Consider the following 24479-nt stretch of genomic DNA (forward strand, 5'->3'; position numbering starts at 1 on the left):
CTTTCTCCCTCAACTCATATTTTAAAGTATTCATTAATATGCTCCATCCAGTGTTGATTCTTGATATACTCCTCACTTTCATATCCGTCGTTCTTCTTTTTCATCTACCACCGGAGGATTTTATCTATTTTTACTATTACCTTAGAATTATAGTATTTTTAATTCTCCCGTGCCTTTACGTTGCAATACGTATTGATATGCACGGTTTGTAATTTATGTGTTGTTGTCAAGCTTCATATTTTCTTTTATATTTAAAAGTTCCATACTTTTGTCTCCTCTTCCCGACTTCAAATCAAGCGAATAATGGCCCAGAATTCGTAGGTATGGATTTCGAAATGAACATAGTTAATGTTCTAAGAAGGGAATTGTAATAGCACGATCTTGATTTGTCAAATTACCAGAATACCTCGGGAAAAACCGAGTCATCAAGAAAAAGTATTTTCTTGATATGTTTAGAGGTTAAGTAGAATACAAGAGTCGTATAACATGGCACATGATGACGTTATGATCTGTGAATCATCACGTTCCATTTAGAAACTCAGCATGACTTACTGTAATATAATCACGTTGATCAAGTGTCATTATATTATACTAACTCATGCTTCAGTTCCTAACACTACTTCAATAGCATTCATATTTTAAATTCAAATTTTTCAGAATTTAGAAACTAAAATAGTTTCTTTTATGATGTAACAAAGATAGCGCGAAGAGATAAATGATTTTGAATAACAATAGTTATGAAGATATCTTTAGAAACATCGAAGATATTTATAATGAAAGATATGATGATATCTTAGAATATCTAAGATCAGAGGATGATGAAGAATATCGTCCGTAAGGGTTTTAGAGTAAGGAGCAAGGTATTCGCTAAAGACTTAAGCAGACACTGAATCATTTGGATTCTTTGAAGGTAGATTTCATCTTTGTGATTTGTCCACAGCCTCCTTCATATTTTTCTCAATCCGTTTTCCAGTTCCAAACCTTCTCTTTTTCTGAGCTTTACCAACACACCGTTCTTTATCATCAAACTTTTTACTGTTAAGGTCATTTATAGTTTTTGCTGCTTCATCAGCATTTCGGGAACTATTCCGCAGTTCGGGGTGTTTTTCAGAAACTTCACATTCGAAGTATGTAAGTCTGTTATATGTACACATATAACTGTTGGCGTAGACATGCTGCGAGATTTCAAAATAGTGATTGCTAATTTCCGATGATTCGTATGGCAATTCTCGTTACAAGATGCAGATGAATAAAAAATGGGGTTTTGATAAATATAAAGATTTTTCGGAAAAATTAAAGATCAGTGGAGTTGTTGGTAAGTTTATTGCTAATGTGGTGAAACATAAACGGTTCCCCGGTAACGATGGCAAAAGGACAACGTATATATCGAGGTTATAATAAGGTGTTTCAACTGAAAAGTCGAAGTTGACTTGCTGGAGCTGTGACAAAACTGGCTACTTTGAAAAAGGAATCGCAAAGTTATTTTTGCTAATAAATGCCAAAAATTCTTACGCGGATACGTGTTTAAACTTTTACTTTGGTTTCAAGAGTTTTTCAGGTACATAACTGTGGGTAACATGTGGTTGGATCATCATCTCGATTGATCATTATTTGAAGTGTCTTCAGGAATTTTGAAGGGTTTGAACACAGATTGTAATCGTTAATATACATATAATGTTCTAGGAATTTTGAATGATACAAATATTTTCTGGGTTCTATGATTAGAAATGATGTTTTAGCACAGTTTTGAAGTCAAAGTATAGCTTTGAAAGATGTAAGAATCTAAAAGTGATGTCTTATGTTAAATCTTGACTTGGATTTTGATTCGTCAAAATCAGAATATGTAATCAATTTTTGATGAGAATGGTTGTTTTGATTTTTATAAAAGAATGTATATTATTGTGAAAGTAGTGAGTATAGTTGGTTATTAAAATAAAGCTATATATATATATATATATATATATATATATATATATATATATATATATATATATATATATATATATGTATATGTATATATATATATATATATATATATATATATATATATGTATATGTATATATATATATATGTATATGTATATATATATATATGTATATATATATATATGTATATATATATATATATATATGATTATTATGATATGTATATATATATATATATATATATATATATATATATAAATATAAAAAGAGAATAAATACTATATGATTAATAATATGTAGTGTTAACATATTAATATTAACTGCAAGTTAAAATACTATTAATGTTATTACTTTTATTAAATTAAATATTGTTAGAAAAATCAATATTAATAATATTATTATATATAACATATAGATATGAAATTTGATATGTAAAAATTATCATTATTATTAATAACATTAATACTATTTTAATTAGCATTATTATGAGTATCATTAATAATAATATTATTATCATTTCTATTATGCTTGTCATTATTATTAAAGATTATTAAACTTATCTTTTAATTTAAAATTTTCATTATCTTTATTATTAATATTATTATATCAATATTTTCTATTACACCGTATCATTTGATATTATTATTAATGATATAATTAATTCTATTATTATTAGTATTAGTATTTTTACAATTATGATCATTATTATTATTAGAAAATAATACATTTTATTATCATTAACATTAGTAATATTATTATTATTGTCATTTGATTATTATTAGTATCATTATTAATTATTATTATTATTAATATAATTATTATTAGTATTAGTGATAATTATTATTATTTCTATTATTATTATTATTATTATTAGTATTTGTATTTGTATTATTATTAATATTATTAATTATTAATAAGATAATTATTAATTTATAATATACATATACGGATTACCTCAAAGATGGAATCAAATCAGTTTCCCATCTCGATTAACACTATGTGTAATTTTGTTTCTGTCTACTAATTAGTACGATCGATCATATAAGCATCCAAAACTCGTTAGTAATCAATATCAACCTTTATTTATTTTATTTTATTTTTTAAATCTTCCTTGTCTGATTTGAAGATGCTGTCGATCAACTAGGGCTATAAGACAATAAAATTTTTCAGTGTTTTTGACAACTCAGTAATACCATTATCAATTCCAACCTCTATCAACTGCTTTCATATGAAAATTTTATCAAGAAAACCGTTACTGTGTCATTACCCTGTTCTTAAACGAATTTTTCAAAAGCTTCAATTTAGAATTTAATTCCAAAATCCATTAAAACGGAGTTATTAGGAATCATTCATGTAAACTATCTGCAGAGTTTCAAACTTCAATTCATTATATCAAGGTCGAATTTTCGAGTCAAACTTTAAATTTAAAAAGTTAACCTTTTTGTTCATCAAGAAATTAAATTTCTGTATGTTGTTTCTGGAGCAATTGAGGAGTCACAAAGTTTCTGTGACGACCCGGAAATTTCCGACCAAATTTAAACTTAATCTATATATGATCTCGACACGATAAGCAAAGTATGAAATGTTGAATCTCAAAAATTTTGAAGTGTTTTCAATTTTTCATTTACCCTTTGATTATTCTCGACGATTCACGAACCTTTAATGTATATATAAATGATTATACAGGTAAATAATTAAATATAATAAATTAAATATACTACTGAACTATTACATGATAACTCAAAATAATCAAAACTTGTTATTTGAATATGTAGAGTATATTGACTATAAATGATTTCGAATATGATTTGTCAATGATTAAATGTATACCTTGAATTACTTGTTTTAAAATAAATAATTAACATATTGATCTAAGTAACAACCCTTAATATTTAAAACAATATTAAATATATGATTATAATACATAATTGATGATTATATGTGTATTGTATTATATTAAAATGTATAAATATTAATTATTATTATCATTAATATTATTACCAAAATTTTTAAAATTGCTAAAATAAATGTTATTTTAATACAACTTATTATTATTGTTATTAATACTTTTATTAATAATAATAATTATTATTAATATAATTAGTATTATTATTATTTATTTATTTAATGAATTATAAGTATTATTATTATTTTATATAAGATTATTAAATTAAGATATTTTTATTAATTATTAATAATTAAAATATATAATATCAGATGTAAACAAAAATCACGCAAGAAATTCTTCATCTACTTTATTTTTTTTTGTTTGGTTCTTGATGTATCGAATATTGTTGTCTATGATTATTATCTATAAACTGAGTACCTACACTTTACATATACACTCACGACTACAAATTGAAGAAAAACAGAATAAGAAAAAAAAGCGTAATCCAGTTTTTTTTTAATTTTTTTTTATTTTTTTTCTGTTCTTAATGATTTTTCCAAAAATTCGAATTCAAAACCCACTTCAAAATCTATAAGTGCAGTTGTATTAGGAATCCTTTACTCAATCATCATGCAAAACTAGAGCTTCCAATTCCTTCTATCGAATTCCAATTCTTGAGTCAAAGTTTTGTATTCAAAAAGTCAACCATTGTTCTTCAATGAAATTTGACATTCCTGTTATGTTTTAAGTCTAATTGACAATCCAGGAAGTTTTTAATGTCGACTTACAATCTTTTTCGAGTTATAAGCTTGAGCTAAAACTCCCTTAAAAATCAAAAAGCTAAATTTTTTTTTCTTCGTCAACAGCAACCCCGCTGTTTCTATTTTTTTTTATTGTTTTATATATTCAATTAATTCAAGAGATTAGGGTTCGATTATGAGCGGGTTGAGAGCCTTAAAAATGTTGAGGTGCTTGATTATGATGTGGTTTGATCCCGGTTGAATTTGATGTTGAAATGGTGATGAAGAAGATGAGTTAGTTAAACGACGGGTTAAATAAAATGTTTTCTGTATAAAATCAAATATGGGGCAACAGCCCAGCTGGTTAACAAGTTCATGGGTATTCGAGAGGTTGGGGGTTCGAGTCTGGTTCGCGACAACTATTTTTTTAGCACTTTATGAGGTAGTTACTCATATTTATTATTATTATTATTATTATTATTTATTATTATTATTATTATTATTATTATTATTATTATTATTATTATTATTATTATTATTAATATTGCTATTATTTTATTATTATTATTACTAATATTATTACTATTGTTATTATCATGATTAATGTTATTATTATTAGAAATATAGTTATTAGTATTATTATTATTATTATTATTATTATTATTATTATTATTATTATTATTTTTACTAACAATAGAATATATTTAGTATTATGATTATTGATATGATCCTTATGTATTAATATTAAGTATTTCTAGTTTTAATATTACTATCATAATGAAATCTAATATATCTATCATTAATATTAGTAGTATCATCACAATTGTAATTATTATTATCATTATTATTATAAATATTATAAGTATTACTGATGTTATTATTATTAATGACTGTTATTGTTATTAGTACAAATATTATACTTATTATTATTAACACTAAAATATGTATTAGTTACCACTTATTAGTAATGTTATTATCATTTTCGTAAATATTAGTATTAATATATTTTTATAATAGAATTGTTAATGTTAAAATAAGTATTATTATGGGTATTATCACGAATATTATTATTATGTAATTACTAAAATCTGTAAAATAACTATCATTAATGGAAAATTGATATTTTTACAATTATAATTATTAATATCATTATTATTATCAGTAATATAATTATTAACATTATTATCTTATTAGTAATATTAAGTATCATAATTATTATCATTTGTACCACTATTAATATTATTTTGACTGCTATCATTATTAATATATATATATATATATATATATATATATATATATATATATATATATATATACATTAAAAATTTATTTAGTACATATAACATAACAAGATTAATATTTTTATATAAAAAATAAACATAAGAAACATATATATATTATTAATATAAAAAGGATACAATCCATAAATTTATTTATATTTGTTCGATTACAACTTTGTATATTAATAAATATACAAATGATATAGGTTCGTGAATCCGAGGCCAACCCTGCATTGTTCAATGTCGTCATATGTATTTTTACTACAAAATACAGTATTGTGAGTTTCATTTGCTCCCTTTTTAAATGCTTTTGCTATAGATACTTTTGGGACTGAGAATACATGCGCTGCTTTTTTAAATGTTTTACGAAATAGACACAAGTACTTAAAATTACATTCTATGGTTGGATTATTAAACCGAATATCGCCCTTCAAGTCTGGTAACCTAAGAATTTAGGGAAATGGCCCATGATTGACGCGAATCCTAAAGATAGATCTATGGACCTTGACAAGTCCCATTCGGGGTACGAATTCTTTAGTACTTCGAGATTATTATACAGACGAGAGGTTCTGTTTTGGGGATATTCTATGCATTAAGTTAACGTCGGTTACCAGGTGTTAAATCCATATGAATGATTTTTATCTCTATGCAGTTTGCGAAATGCCTGATATGAGAATGATGTTTATGAAAATATAAAATCCTGTGGTCTATTAAAATGATGAAAATGAATGCTTATGATAAACTAATGAACTCACCAACCTTTTGGTTAACACTTTAAAGCATGTTTATTCTCAGATATGAAAGAAATCTTCCGCTGTGCATTTGCTCATTTTAGAGATATTACGTGGAGTCATTCATGACATATTTCAAAAGATGTTGCATTCGAGTCATTGAGTTCATCAAGATTATTATTAAGTCAATTATAGTTGGATATATTATGAAATGATATGCATGCCGTCAACTTTCGATGTAAAGCAAGTTTGTCTTTTAAAAACGAATGCAATGTTTGTAAAATGTATGATATAGAGGTCAAGTACCTCGCGATGTAATCAACTATTACGAATCATCTATAATCAATATGGACTTCGTCCGGATGGATAGGACGGGATGTTAAAGTTGGTATCAGAGCGGTGGTCTTAGCGAACCAGGTCTGCATTAGTGTGTCTAACTGATAAGTCAATAGGATGCATTAGTGAGTCTGGATTTTGACTGTGTCTGCATGTCAAAAGTTTTGCTTATCATTTCTAGTCAGAAATCATCCGCTTATCATCCTTAGAAAATTACCTGCTTATCATTTTAGTCTAGACACGTCTTGCTACATTAATTACATGAGTAGTGTATAGACAAAATTCATATCTTAGCGTATCTGCTAAATCATATCTTATCGTATCTGTTACTTTAAACTTTGCCTGACATATCCCGCAAATTCCTCCGTAATCTACAAAATCTTTTGATCTATATATATATATATATATATATATATATATATATATATATATATATATATATATATATCCTATGAAAATAGAATACCACCCGATAGCCGAAAAATCATTTTATATCGAAAAATCCTTTATCCAATCGTACGAAATGAAATTTGTCATCAGTTCAAGTCCCTCGGATTCCGAAATGGAATCCCACTCAAGCTCCGAAAGCAGTGTGACTGGAATGGATCAACCAATCAGTCATCATCTATTCTGGATGAATTGGGAATGGGTTCGTAGCTTCCTCAATCATTGGAGACAAGAAGAAGGCGATCCTTTCCATCCACCATATTGCCCTCTTGACGAAGAACCTGAAGCACTTATCGGCGAACCTGTCCGAAACACCATTTTCTCTCTTATTTCCAGGGTATCTCATCACGATTATATACTATACCAAATTCTAGATCATATTTATCCACTCGTCCGAACCGACAATCACCCGGTGTAATAGAAGAAGTCAACGAGCTTCGTGCTCGGGTAGTGGCTTTGGAGAATATGGTGCAAAGGTTACAAACACCAACAGCAGCACTAGCAGCATAACCAGTATCACCACCACCAACAACAACCACATCGCAAACCTCAACTTCACAATCTGTAACACGAACATCAACGTCATACGCACCATAGATACCAATGAGTACCAACAACAATGAACGATGAAGTATTAATTCATAACTTCATTGAAAAAATATTCTGCGAAGAATATGTGGTTTCTAAAAGTTTTAGAGATTACTTATTCTAGCTCAAACCGAAAAGCAAATGAGATTAATATCATGTTAACTCATTAAATCCATGATTACATCTGAAGAAAATATATATGTATATATATTTTTTCATAACGATTGTAATTAAAAATTCTTTTGTACAAACTGTTAATGATGAAAATACTTTAACGGGTAGGTAATACCCGAGGAATATTTAGATTTCACATTAATAAGTTACACTGTACATTCTTCGAATCAGATTCAATAGTCATTTACTATCCTACTTACATCCACCGATATACAAATACGTTCACCACAGAATAACCATATTCATCCATTTTCATATTGGGATTTTGATTTATCAGAATCCAACAAGTGGCATAATGAAGAAAACATTTGACAAAATAAAATTTGTTAGAAACAAACAAATTAACTATGAGAAATTTTGTTAAGAATCTACGCTAACTGTTCCTAGCTAATTGTTCCTAGCTAACTGATTATATTTTATTTATCGCAATTTAATTATCGCAATTTACATTCTTGCAATTTTATTTATCGTTATTTAATTTCTGTTATTTACTTTACGCACTTTATTTATCGTTATTTAATTTCTGTTATTTATTTTACGCACTTTAAATATCGGGACACGAATACAAGGTTTTGACATATCATATCGACGCATTTATATATATTATTTGGAATAACCATAGAAACTCTATATGCAGTAATGAACGAGTTCTCTATACAGGGTTGAGGTTGATTCTACAATAATATATATAATTTGAGTTGTGATCGAGTCTGAGATGTGTACACGGGTCACGATACGTATTAATTAATTCGAATATTATATATTAAACTATATATGAATTATTGGACTGTTACTGCAGACTATCAACTGTGGACTAATAACATTGGACAATTAAAAAGAATTAAAATATTGATTATAACATATAAAACTAAATAATTCTTCAAGTTTGCCACTTGATTTCATCTTAAACCTCATTTGTATCTTGACGATTCCAATATGCGTTCAAACATTTCATGATTATTGAAAACACCACAATCGAGAGGATGAACCAACCGCACTTCAGCTACAGAAGAAAAGATTGATGCGTATAGTTATGCACCTGAAAACACTCGGAACCTGAGTAAACGTTTAACACGTAGTTGTGCTAATTCCTTAGTGTTATTATTACCCAAAATAACTTGATAATTCCTTTTCAAAGTAGCGAATTTTGTCACAGCTCCAGCAAGACAACTTCGACTTTTCGTTTGAAACAACCTTATTATAACCTTGATATATATGCGTGCTCTTTTAATGTTACCGGGGAACCTTTCATATTCTACCATATTACCAGTAGACGTACCAGCAACCTCGTTGCTTCTTGGTTTAAATCTCTCCGATATGTCATTATATTTATTCATTGAAATCTTATCATATACTCATCCGCATCTTGTAATGAGAACTGTCATACCCATTACCGGGAATCAGCAATCAGTACTTTGAAAACTTACAGCATATCTACATCAACAGTTATATGTATAACATTTATCTCTTAGAATTATGATCTTTCATTCTGAAATCCTGAACATCACTCAATCTACAAATCAATACTCTGAATGTTGAAAAAGCTGAATGAAGCAGCAGAAACTGTAGACAACCGTAAACGACCTTAATCGTCGAAAGTTTAATGTTAAATAATTGTAGGTTGGCAAAGCTCAGAAAAAGTTTGAAACTGAAAAAACTGATTGAGCAAACTACGAAGGAGTCTCTGAACAAATCACAAGGACTAAACTTGTACATTAAGAATCCTGATGATTCTGTTTCTGATGAAATCTTTAGCGAATACCTTGCTTCTGACTCCAAACCCTTGCGGAAAAATTTTCCTCACCATCCTTCGATATTATAAATTCCAAGATATCATCGTATCTTTCATTATAAATATCTTCCATATTTCTGAAGATATTTTCATAACTATTCTTATCTGAAATTATTAATCTCTTCGTGCTATCAGTGTTACATCATATAGAAACTGTTAGTTTCTATATTCTGTAAATTTTCGAGCTTAAAATATGAATGTTATTGAAGTAATGTTGAGAACTGATGCATGAGTTAGTATAATATAATGACACTTGATCAACGCGATTATATTACAGTAAGTCATGCTGAGTTTCTAATGGAACGTGATGATTCACAGACCATAACGTCATCATGTGCCATGTTACACGACTCTTACATTCTGTCCAAATTTATAAACATATCAAGAACATGTTTTCCTTGATATCCCAATTTTTCCCTTGAATTCTGGTAATTTGACAAGTCAGATTGTACTATTACCATTTCTTTCCTAGAACATTAATTGTGTTCATACCGAAATTTATATATGTGAATTCTGGACCATTACAAGAGATGCATAACCGCAAGAAGAAGAAACGAAGGGACAAAGCTCTTAAATAGAAACTGGAGTATAAATCGCAACAAATAGGAGGAAGTATTAACTGTGAATGACAGTGTTTATAGGGAACAGAAATAGGAACATGGAAATATAAGGGAGAATATAAAGCTCGATAACAACACATAAATTACAAACCGTGTATATCAATGCTTATCGCCACATAAAGACATGGGAGAATTAAAAGCACTATAACCCCTGGGGCAAAGTAGAAGTAAGCAGATTCCTCTGATGGAAGTTGGAAAAGGAGAATGATTGTTACGATAGTAAGGGTGAGGACAAGGATTAGAACTGGATTAAGCATTTTCACAATCGTTTGAATTTGGAAATTAAGTATAGGAATAGTAAAAGATACGAAACAGAAGAAGTTAATTTATAGTGAAATATTTGATAGTGAAATCAAGGCAGATCATCGCATTTAATCAAAGAGGATCTTAATTTCGTTATTCACCGAAGAATCAAATCTTTTAGATTTCGAAGATTTTCTTTAAATCCCTTGAATTCCAGAATTCAACCAAAACAACGTCTAAAGTTAAGACGAAACTTCATTTATTCATTTCCCTCTTTTGCGATAGCTCCACTCGTACTCTTCGAATAATCGAATTTATCCATATTACTCAATAATGATAAAACTCTACTTATCAACTCATATTCGTCATGAAAATAATTTTATTGTTAACCATGACCACCTCGCTCAAATTTCGGGATGAAATTTCTTTAACGGGTAGGTACTGTGACGACCCGGAAATTTCCGACCAAATTTAAACTTAATCTATATATGATCTCGACACGATAAGCAAAGTATGAAATGTTGAATCTCAAAAATTTTGAAGTGTTTTCAATTTTGCATTTACCCTTTGATTATTCTTGACGATTCACGAACCTTTAATGTATATATAAATGATTATACAGGTAAATAATTAAAGATAATAAATTAAATATACTACTGAACTATTACATGATAACTCAAAATAATCAAAACTTGTTATTTGAATATGTAGAGTATATTGACTATAAATGATTTCAAATATGATTTGTCAACGATTAAATGTATACCTTGAATTACTTATTTTAAAATAAATAATTAACATATTGATCTAAGTCACAACCCTTAATATTTAAAACAATATTAAATATATGATTATAATACATAATTGATGATTATATGTGTATTGTATTATATTAAAATGTATAAATATTAATTATTATTATCATTAATATTATTACCAAAATTTTTAAAAGTGTTAAAATAAATGTTATTATAATACAACTTATTATTATTGTTATTAATACTTTTATTAATAATAATAATTATTATTAATATAATTAGTATTATTATTATTTATTTATTTAATGAATTATAAGTATTATTATTATTATTTTATATAAGATTATTAAATTAAGATATTTTTATTAATTATTAATAATTAAAATATATAATATCAGACGTAAACAAAAATCACGCAAGAAATTCTTCATCTACTTTATTATTATTATTTGTTTGGTTCTTGATGGATCGAATATTGTTGTCTATGATTATTATCTATAAACTGAGTACCTACACTTTACATATACACTCACGACTGCAAATTGAAGAAAAACAGAATAAGAAAAAAAAAGCGTAATCCAGTTTTTTATTTATTTTTTTTATTTTTTTCTGTTCTTAATGATTTTTCCAAAAATTCGAATTCAAAACCCACTTCAAAATCTATAAGTGCAGTTGTATTAGGAATCCTTTACTCAATCATCATGCAAAACTAGAGCTTCCAATTCCTTCTATCGAATTCCAATTCTTGAGTCAAAGTTTTGTATTCAAAAAGTCAACCATTGTTCTTCAATGAAATTCGACATTCCTGTTATGTTTTAAGTCTAATTGACAATCCAGGAAGTTTTTAATGTCGACTTACAATCTTTTTCGAGTTATAAGCTTGAGCTAAAACTCCCTTAAAAATCAAAAAGCTAAATTTTTTTTTGTTCTTCGTCAACAGCAACCCCGCTGTTTCTATTTGTATTTTTTATTTTTTTTATATATTCAATTAATTCAAGAGATTAGGGTTCGATTATGAGCGGGTTGAGAGCCTTAAAAATGTCGAGGTGCTTGATTATGATGTGGTTTGTTCCCGGTTGAATTTGATGTTGAAATGGTGATGAAGAAGATGAGTTAGTTAAACGACGGGTTAAATAAAATGTTTTCTGTATAAAATCGAATATGGGGCAACATCTCAGCTGGTTAACAAGTTCATGGGTATTCAAGAGGTTGGGGGTTCGAGTCTGGTTCGCGACAACTATTTTTTTTAGCACTTTATGAGGTAGTTACTCACATTTATTATTATTATTATTATTATTATTATTATTATTATTATTATTATTATTATTATTATTATTATTATTATTATTATTATTATTGATATTGTTTTATTATTATTATTACTAATATTATTATTATTGTTATTATCATGATTAATGTTATTATTATTAGAAATATAGTTATTAGTATTATTATTATTATTATTATTATTATTATTATTATTATTATTATTATTATTATTATTATTATTATTATTACTAACAATAGAATATATTTAGTATTATGATTATTGATATGATCCCTATGTATTAATATTAAGTATTGCTAGTTTTAATATTACTATCATAATGAAATATAATATATCTATCATTAATATTAGTAGTATCATCACAATTGTAATTATTATTATCATTATTATTATAAATATTATAAGTATTACTGATGTTATTATTATTAATGATTGTTATTGTTATTAGTACAAATATTATACTTATTATTATTAACACTAAAATATGTATTAGTTACCACTTATTAGTAATGTTATTATCATTTTCGTAAATATTAGTATTAATATATTTTTATAATAGAATTGTTAATGTTAAAATAAGTATTATTATGAGTATTATCACGAATATTATTATTATGTAATTACTAAAATCTGTATCATAACTATCATTAACGGAAAAATTGATATTTTTACAATTATAATTATTAATATCATTATTATTATCAGTAATATAATTATTAACATTATTATCTTATTAGTAAGATTAAGTATCATAATTATTATCATTTGTACCACTATTAATATTATTTTGACTGCTATCATTATTAATATACAAATAATATATATATATATATATATATATATATATATACATTAAAAATTTATTTAGTACATATAACATAACAAGATTAATATTTTTATATAAAAAAATAAACATAAAAAACATATATATATTATTAATATAAAAAGGATACAATCCATAAATTTATTTATATTTGTTCGATTACAACTTTGTATATTAATAAATATACAAATGATATAGGTTCGTGAATCCGAGGCCAACCCTGCATTGTTCAATGTCGTCATATGTATTTTTACTACAAAATACAGTATTGTGAGTTTCATTTGCTCCCTTTTTAAATGCTTTTGCTATAGATACTTTTGGGACTGAGAATACATGCGCTGCTTTTATAAATGTTTTACGAAATAGACACAAGTACTTAAAATTACATTCTATGGTTGGATTATTAAACCGAATATCGCCCTTCAAGTCTGGTAACCTAAGAATTTAGGGAAATGGCCCCTGATTGACGCAAATCCTAAAGATAGATCTATGGACCTTAACAAGTCCCATTCAGGGTACGAATGCTTTAGTACTTCGAGATTATTATACAGAAGAGTGGTTCTGTTTTGGGGATATTCTATGCATTAAGTTAACGTCGGTTACCAGGTGTTCAATCCATATGAATGATTTTTATCTCTATGCAGTTTGCGAAATGCCTGATATGAGAATGATGTTTATGAAAATATAAAATCTTGTGGTCTATTAAAATGATGAAAATGAATGCTTATGATAAACTAATGAACTCACCAACCTTTTGGTTGACACTTTAAAGCATGTTTATTCTCAGGTATGAAAGAAATCTTCCGCTGTGCATTTGCTCATTTTAGTGATATTACGTGGAGTCATTCATGACATATTTCAAAAGACGTTGCATTCGAGTCATTGAGTTCATCAAGATTATTATTAAGTCAATTATAGTTGGATATATTATGAAATGATATGCATGCCGTCAACTTTCGATGTAAAGCAAGTTTGTCTTTTAAAAACGAATGCAATGTTTGTAAAATGTATCATATAGAGGTCAAGTACCTCGCGATGTAATCAACTATTACGAATCTTCTATAATCAATATGGACTTCGTCCGGATGGATTAGGACGGGATGTTAAAGTTTCTAGGAGTGATGTTCTATCTATTTCATGTTGGAACCAAAGTCTAAAACATTCTTGAATTCAAGATTGGATTTTTATTTTTATATTTTTCATTAGCGAAGTAGCAAAATTTTTTTTCTTCCTTTTAAAAATTTCGTTTTCTGTTAAATTCAAGTTCACAGATAAGTCGTTTGTAATTATTAATAAATTTTAAAACTATTTTAAATTGTAACCAGTTATTATAAATAAGGATTGCAGTCGTTAGAAGTTTGAAGAGGATGAAGAAATATAAACAGAAAATAATTACGGAATAAATATAAACGGGTTTGTGTTTTAACCAGAAATGTGTGTTCAGCTGGATGGTTTGGGTGGGTGTCGGGGTAGCGAGAGGTCACGGGTTCGAGTCTCGCATGGAGCAATTTTTTTTAAAAAAGCATTTTGAAGGGTATATACTTTTATTATTATTATTATTATTATTATTATTATTATTATTATTATTATTATTATTATTATTATTATTATTATTATCATTATTATTATTATTATTATTATTATTATTATTATTATTATTATTATTATTATTATTATTATTATTATTATTATTATTATTAATGTTGTTATTGTTATTATTATTAATTAGTGTTATTACAAGTATTACAGTTATTATTATCATTATTATTATTATTATTATTATTATTATTATTATTATTATTATTATTATTATTATTATAATTATCATTATAGCTATTATTAAGATTAATTATGGACTACTAGTTATTATCATTAATATAAGTATTAGTTACCATTTATTATTATTAACATAATTATAATTTTCATTATGATGATGATGATTATTATTATTATTACTAATATTATTACTATTAGTAGTATTATTATTAATATTATCATTAGTAATGAGATTGCTATTATTATTATTATTATTATTATTATTATTATTATTATTATTATTATTATTATTATTATTATTATTATTATTATTATTATTATTATTAAGTATTAGGTATTATTATTAAAAGTATTATTTTCATTATCATAATTATTAGACTTTACATTTTTATTAAAAACTACTGTTATTAATATTATTATTATCATTATTATTATTATTATTATTATTATTATTATTATTATTATTATTATTATTATAAGTATTACTATTATTGTTAATATTATTATTAATATTATTATTAGTGAAAGGATTATTAGTATAGATATTATAGTTATTATTATTATCACTATTATCATTAAAATTATTAAAAATCCTTATCATAACTATCATTAACAGTAAAATTAATATTTTTACAATTATTATTATTAATATCATTATTACTATCACGAATAGAATTATTAACAAAATTATCTTTATTAGTAATAATAAGAATTATTATTATTATTATTATTATTATTATTATTATTATCATATTTTACCATTACTAATATTATTTTAGTATTATTATAAATACCATTTTTTAACAAACAAATATGTATACATAAATATATTTAATACATATCACATAACAAAAATTTATATTTTTTTATATATATAAAAAATGAATATATAATGAAATACATAAGTTATTAATATAAAAATTATATCACTAATAATAATATATATATTTGTTCGATTACAAGTATATGTTTTAATATATATACGAATGATATAGGTTCGTGAATCCAAGGCAAACCTTGCATTGTTCAGTTTCGTCGTATGAATATTTTTACTACAAAATATTGGATAGTGAGTTCATTTGCTCCCTTTTACTCTTTACATTTTTGGGACTGAGAATAATGCGCTATTTTTACAACTGCTTTATTAAATGCTTTTAAAATATATTTTGAACTGAGAATACATGAAATGCTTTTATAAATGTTTGATGATATAGACACAAGCAAAATATTCCTCGAATGAATTATTATGCAGACAGAAGTTCTGTGGATTATTATTGAATTAGTTGGACGTTATAATTGCCACTAATTGTTCTGAATATTTTCCCCTGATTATTATTGCTTGGTAACCTAAGAATTAGAAACGGGTATGACCCTAATTCACGCGAATCCTAAAGATAGCTACCGTTTTTAACACCCCCACCCAGAATATTCACTAGACGGAAGAGCTAGTGGGCGTAGTGTTTAGTACTTCGAAGTTTATATATTATACAGACGAGATGTTCTGTTTTTGGGGATATTATTGATGCGCATTATATGTTAAGGTCGGTTACCAAGCCAAGTTATGAAAGTAAAGTGAATGTTATGTATCGAGAGAATGATTTTATACACAGGTTATGTGTATGATATTTTTGTGCACGAGATATGTGTACAGTTATTAAAAATCGCGAGGCAACCTACGGGGGAGAAAAGGATACGAACCTACTCTGCTTAGCATTTTGAAAAATGGTTTTGTACACGAGATAGGTGTACTGTATTTAAATCTTGTGGTCTATAGAAATGATGAATTTTATTGCTTATGATAAACCTATGAACTCACCAACCTTTTGGTTGACACTTGAAAGTATGTTTATTCTCAGTTATGAAAGAAATCTTCCGCTGTGCATTTGCTCATTTTAGAGATATTACTTGGAGTCATTCATGACATATTTCAAAAGACGTTGCATTCGAGTCATTGAGTTCATCAAGATTATTATTAAGTCAATTATAGTTGGATGTGTTATAAAATGGTATGCATGCCATCAACTTTCGATGTAAAGAAAGTTTATCTTTTAAAAACGAATGCAATGTTTGTAAGATGTATCATATAGAGGTCAAGTACCTCGCGATATAACCAAATGTAATGTATTCGTCCAGATGGATTAGGACAGGTCATTAAAGTTGATACCACATGAAGCGACCCGTCCTAATCCATAAGGACGAATACAATAACATATGGATACATTGCGAGGTATTTGACCTCTAAATTATATATTTTACAAACATTACATTCGTTTTTAAAAGACAACCTTCATTACATCGAAAGTTAAACAGGCATGCATACCATTTCCTAGTATATCAATCTATCAATGACTTCTTATCAATCTTGATGAACTTAATGACTCGAATGCAACGTCTTTTGAAATATGTCATGAATGACTCCAAGTAATATCTCTAAAATGAGCAATTTGCACAGCGGAAGATTTCTTTCAAACCTGAGAATAAACATGCTTTCAAGTGTCAACCAAAAGGTTGGTGAGTTCATTAGTTTATCATAACAATCATTTCCATTAATTTAATAGACCACAAGATTTTCATTTCATTTTTCATAAACATCATCTCATATCAGGCATTTCGCAAACTGCATTGAGATAAAAATCATTCATATGGTGAACGCTTGATAACTGAACTAACATGATGCATATAGAATATCTCCATCATTCTGGGACTCTCATCGGACATGATAATCGAAGTACTAAAGCATTCGTAACCCGAATGGGACGTGTCAAGGTCCATAGATCTATCTTTAGGATTCGCGTCAATTAGGGGCCATTTTCCTAATTCTTAGGCTACCAAGCTAAAAAGGGGCATATTCGATTTTGATAATCCAACCATAGAATGTAGTTTCGATTACTTGTGTTTATTTCGTCAATCATTTATAAAACAACACATGTATTCTCAGTCCCAAAAATATATATTGCAAAAGCATTTAAAAAGGGAGCAAATGAAACTCACACTACAACATTTTTTAGTAAAAATATTCATGCGTCGACCTGAACAATGCAGGGTTGGCCTCGGATTCACGAACCTATACCATTTGTATATATATATATATATATATATATATATATATATATATATATATATATATATATATATATATATATATATATATATATATATATATATATATATATATATATATATATATATATTAAAACATATAATCGTAACTGAACAAATATATATGTATTATTATTAGTGATATAATTTTTATAGTATTAATTTATATATTTCATTTTTATTATATAAAAATATAACTTTTGTTATGTTATATGTATCAAATATCTTATATGTATATATTTCATTTATTTGTTAAAATGGTAATGGTAATGAAAATAATAATTTTGATAATAATACATAATATTTAATAATAATAATTATTATAACGATCTTATTACTAATGATAATCTTTATAATAATACTTTTGTTAATAATAATAATAATAAGTCTACAATGGTACTAATACTAATATTAATGATAATAATAATAATAGTTTGTGTTATTTTCGTAGTAACAATAATAATAATAATCATATTCATGATAATAATAATAATAATAATCATACTTTATATTAATAATAATAATAATACTTTTAATTCATAACGATATTACTTAATAATAACTAAAATGATAATAATAAAAATCATGTTATAACAATAACAATTATTAATAATGATCATAATTTCAATAATAATACTAATGGTTATGATACTTATAATTGTGATGATAATAATAATAATTGAACTAATAATAATATTAACAATAATACTACTATTACTTAATACTAATACTTATATTACTAAGATTATACATTTTTGTAATTATAAGTAAATAATATTTATTACTTGTATTAGTAATAATGATGACAATAATAATAAACTTAATACAAATAATAATACAACAATAACAATAATCAGATTAATAATAATAATAATAATAATAATAATAATAATAATAATAATAATAATATCAATAATAATAATAATAATAATAATAATAATAATAATAATAATAATAATAATAATGATAAAAATAATGAAAAATGAAGCTACCTTCAGAGAAAATCGGCCCAAAAAAAAAAATATACTGCCCCATCAGGGACTCGAACCCGTAACCTCCCAGATACCCGCTAACACCCATAACCATTCGATCCAGTCTGCTTTTCTAATTTATACTCAACACGATTTTTATTTAACTCGTTTTTATTTTCTGTTTATACTTCTTCTTCACCTTCACCATAACAAGTCGACCAGAGATGTTCAAGACCAAAATAACAAAATTGTGGTTTCATTTAACACTTGTAAACCAATAGAGAACTAGAAGTATTATTCTTGAATGATTAGAAAATGAAAAAAAAATGTATATTACTGCTGCTGCTGTCGCTGAATATAAAGGAGAAAAAAATAATGTTTTCGTTTTTAAGAATCGTAATGGACAAAGTTTATAACACAAAATATATTTCAATTCAAACTTATAAACTTTTTGTAACCTCTATTGGATCCAAAACATTGAATTGAACTCTAATTTTGCCAAGAACAAACTGTTTGACTTTTTAGAAACATAAGTTTGACTTCGAAATTCAAGATGAATATAAAGAATTGGAGTTTGAAAACTTACAGACAGTTTAAGTGGACGATTTCTAACAACATGACATTTCTAGATTTTGAAATTAATTACGTAATCAAGCTTTTGGCAAAATGACCAAGAACATAGGAGAAAAAGCTTGATTTTTATGATTTCTGTTTTAATTTCCCATTACAGTTGGATGTAATCAGTATATAAAGATGACAATTGAATAATTGGAGCTAGTACACATGATATATTTGATTTTTGTTTGGTATTGAAAGTTGAGGTCGATGACTACCTATTTACAGACATAAAGTACCAAAATCATGTAGCAGATGAAATAAAAAAAATAAGTCTGATGGTTACATTCAACAGTTTTTGTTATGCATTGTGAATTGAGATTAACCTTTAATAAGATTACAGACAGGAAATAGATCTTCAATGATGATGTTACAAGGAATACGTATTTATTCATGTATATTTCTGTATTTATATACATATATCTATATCTGTATTTATAATTTTATATATTAATCTGTGCTTTATATATGTATATGTATTTATATATATCTCTGTAATTATATATAATTACGTTTTTAACTAATAATAATAATTATAAATGTATTAAGGTTAATAATATTATTAACATTTATATTAACAAAAATACTAATATTAATAACAATAATAATAGTTTTAATATAAAAATAATTATAATAATACCATTACTTATAATAATCAATATAAATATAATATATTATATATATTTCAAATAAAGATACAATTAATAATTTTGGTAATGCTAATATTATCAACTTTAATATTACTAATAATACTGAATGTAATAATACTACTAATGAACATGATATTACTAATACTTGATAATAATAATTGATGATTACTGCTTATATTAATAATGTTAATGACAATGATAATTGTAGTACTAATGTTAATAATAATAACAAGCATAACAGTAATAATCATATTAATATTAATAATAATAACAATACTAATTATAATAATACTAATATTATTAATGATAATAATAATATTAGTAATAGCAATACTATAATAATTTATATATATCAAATTCACATTTATAGATTTTATATATTTATAATAATATTAATAATATTAGTATTGACATTAATACTGAAAGTAATAACAATATTATTATAACAACTATAGTTATATTTGTATTACATATATGTATTATTAGTTATGTAATATTTATTATTCATATAGTATATCATATAATAACTTTTATTGATCATTTATTATTTATACATAATATATATATATATATATATATATATATATATATATATATATATATATATATATATATATATATATATATATATATATATATATATTACAATTTAATAATATTTATACCTAGAATTCATATACATATAAATTTATTTTAAATTATACTTAATTATTTTGTATTTTAATTTACATCCTTAATTCTAATGTTTAAATTGTATTTTCTTATTTCAATTTAATATGTATGCTTATACTTATATTCATTTATATATATATATATATATATATATATATATATATATATATATATATATATATACATATTTATTTGCAAACAATTGTTCGTGAATTGTCGGGATTGGTCAAATTATAATTGATTACATGAATATAGTTTCAAAATTTTTGAGATTCAACATTACACACTTTACTTATCGTGTTGGAATCATATAAAGATTAGGTTTAAATTTGGTCAGAAATTTCCGGGTCGTCACAGTACCTACCCATTAAAGAAATTTCGTCCCGAAATTTGAATGTGGTCGTCATGGCAAATAATAAAAACGTTTTCATGACGAATATGAGTTGATAAATAGAGTTTTATCACCGCTAAGTATTTGAATAGAATAATTAAATTAATCGAAGCGTATAAGAGAAGCTATCGAAAAGATTTAAATAGAGATTCGCCTTAGCTTTTGACGTAGTCAGGATTGAATTCCAGAATTCAAGGGATTTAAAAGAAAATCTTAAAAATCTATAAGATTTGATTCTTCGGTAATAAAGGAAATTAGGATCTCTCTAATTAAATGCAAAATCTGCCTTGATTTCTTTATCGGATATTTCACTATAAATTAACTTCTTCCGTTTCATTACTTTTGCCACTCCTATACTCAATTCTCAAATTCAAAAGATTGTGAAAATGCTTAATCCAGTTCTGATTCTTGTCCTTATCCTTACTATCGCAACAATCATCCTCCTTTCCCAACTTCCACCAGAGGAATCTGTTTTCTTCTACTTCGGCCTTAGGGTTATAGTGTTTTTAATTCTCCCGTGTCTTTATGTTGTGATAAACATTGATTTACACGGTTTGTAATTTATGTGTTGTTATCGGCTTTATATTCTCCTTTATATTTCGGAGCTCTTTGCCTTTTTATTCTCTTCTGACTCTAAAAATAACATGTAACGGTCCAGAATTCGTAGGTATGATGTTTCAAATGAGCATGACTAATGTTATACGAGAGAAATTATAATAGCACGATCTTGATTGGTTAAATTACCAGAATTCAAGAGAAAAGATAGAACTATCAAGAAATTATGTTCTTGATATTTTTATATATTAGATAGAATGTAAGAATCGTGTAACATGGCACATGATGACGTTATGATCTGTGAATCATCACGTTCCATTAGAAACTCAGCATGACTTACTGTAATATAATCACGTTGATCAAGTGTCATTATATTATACTAACTCATGCTTCACTTCCCAACACTACTTCAAAACATTCATAATTCAAACTCGAATTTTTCAGAATTTTAGAAACTAAAACAGTTTCTTTTATGATGTAACACAGATAGCTCGGAGAGATAAATAATATCGGACAAGAATATTTATGAAGATATTTTCAGAAATATTGAGGATATTTACAATGAAAGATTCAATGATATCTTAGAATTTTAGAATCAAAATGTGATGAAGAAATTCATTCACAATGATTTAGAGCGATTAAGGAGTAAGGTATTCGCTAAAGATTTCATCAGAAACGGAATCATCAGGATTCTTTATGTACAGGTTTAGTCCTTGTGATTTGTTCAGAGATATTTAAACCAAGGAGCAACGAGGTTTCTGGTACATCTGTTGGTAATATGGTGGAATATAAAAGGTTCACCAATAACAATAAAAGAGTACGCATATATATCAAGGTTATAATATGGTTGTTTTGAACGAAAAGTCAAAGTTGACTTGCTGGAGCTGTGACAAAATTGGCTACCTTGAAAAGGGATTGTAAAGTTATTTTGGGTAATAATAATGCTAAAGGATCTAGCACAGATACATGTTAAAAGTTCACTCAGGTTCCGAGAGTTTTCCAGGTGCATGCCCATATGCATAAGTTCTCCCTTTTGCAGATAACGTGTGGTTGGATCATCCTCTTGATTGAGGTGTTTTCAAGATCCGTGAAAGGTTTGAATGCAGATTGTAATTGTCAAGATACAAATGAGGTTTAAGATGAAATCAAGTGGCAAACTTGAAGAAATGTTTAGTTTCATATGTTATAATCAATATTTTAATTCATTTTAATTGTCCAATGTTAGTAGTCCACAGTTAATAGTCCACAATTAGTAGTTCAACAATTCATATATAGTTTAATATATAATATTCGAATTAATTAATACATGTCGTGACCCATTGTATACATGTCTCAGACACGATCACAACTCAAAGTATATATATTATTTAAGAATCAACCTCAACCCTGTATAGCGAACTCGAGCATTACATCATATAGAGTGTCTATGGTTATTCCAAATAATATATATAGCTGACGTCAATATGATATGTCAAAACATTGTATACGTGTCTCGATATTTAAAGTGCGTAAAATAAATAACAGAAATTAAATGACGATAAATAAAATTGCGAGAATTAAAATTGCGATAAATAAATATAATAAGGAATTAACAGTTAGCTAGGAACAGTTAGCTAGGATTTTGTTAGCGTAGATTCTTAACAAAATTTCTCATAGTTAATTTGTTTATTTCTAACAAATTTTATTTTGTCCAATGTTTTCTTCATTATGCCACTTGTCAGAATCTGATAGGTCAAAATCCAAATATGAAATAGAATGAAAATAGTTATTCTGTGGTGAATGGATACGTGCATCGGTGGATGTAAGTAGGATAGTAAATGACTGTTGAATCAGATTTGAAAGAATGTACAGTGTAACTTATTAATGTGAAATCTAAATATTCCTCGGGTATTACCTACCCGTTAAAATATTTTCACCATTAACAATTTGTACAAAAGAATTTTTGATTACAATCTTTATGAAAACATATATACATATTATTAGTATTATTAGTATTATTATTACATATTATTATTACCATTACCGTTAAGAATTATTATTATTATAAATTATTATTCTTATCATTAGTATTATTTTTACTATCATTATATTTATTATTATCAAGTATTAATATTAT

Source organism: Rutidosis leptorrhynchoides, chromosome 9 (genome assembly GCF_046630445.1).
Source record: "Rutidosis leptorrhynchoides isolate AG116_Rl617_1_P2 chromosome 9, CSIRO_AGI_Rlap_v1, whole genome shotgun sequence".
In the NCBI taxonomy this organism is placed as follows: domain Eukaryota; kingdom Viridiplantae; phylum Streptophyta; class Magnoliopsida; order Asterales; family Asteraceae; genus Rutidosis; species Rutidosis leptorrhynchoides.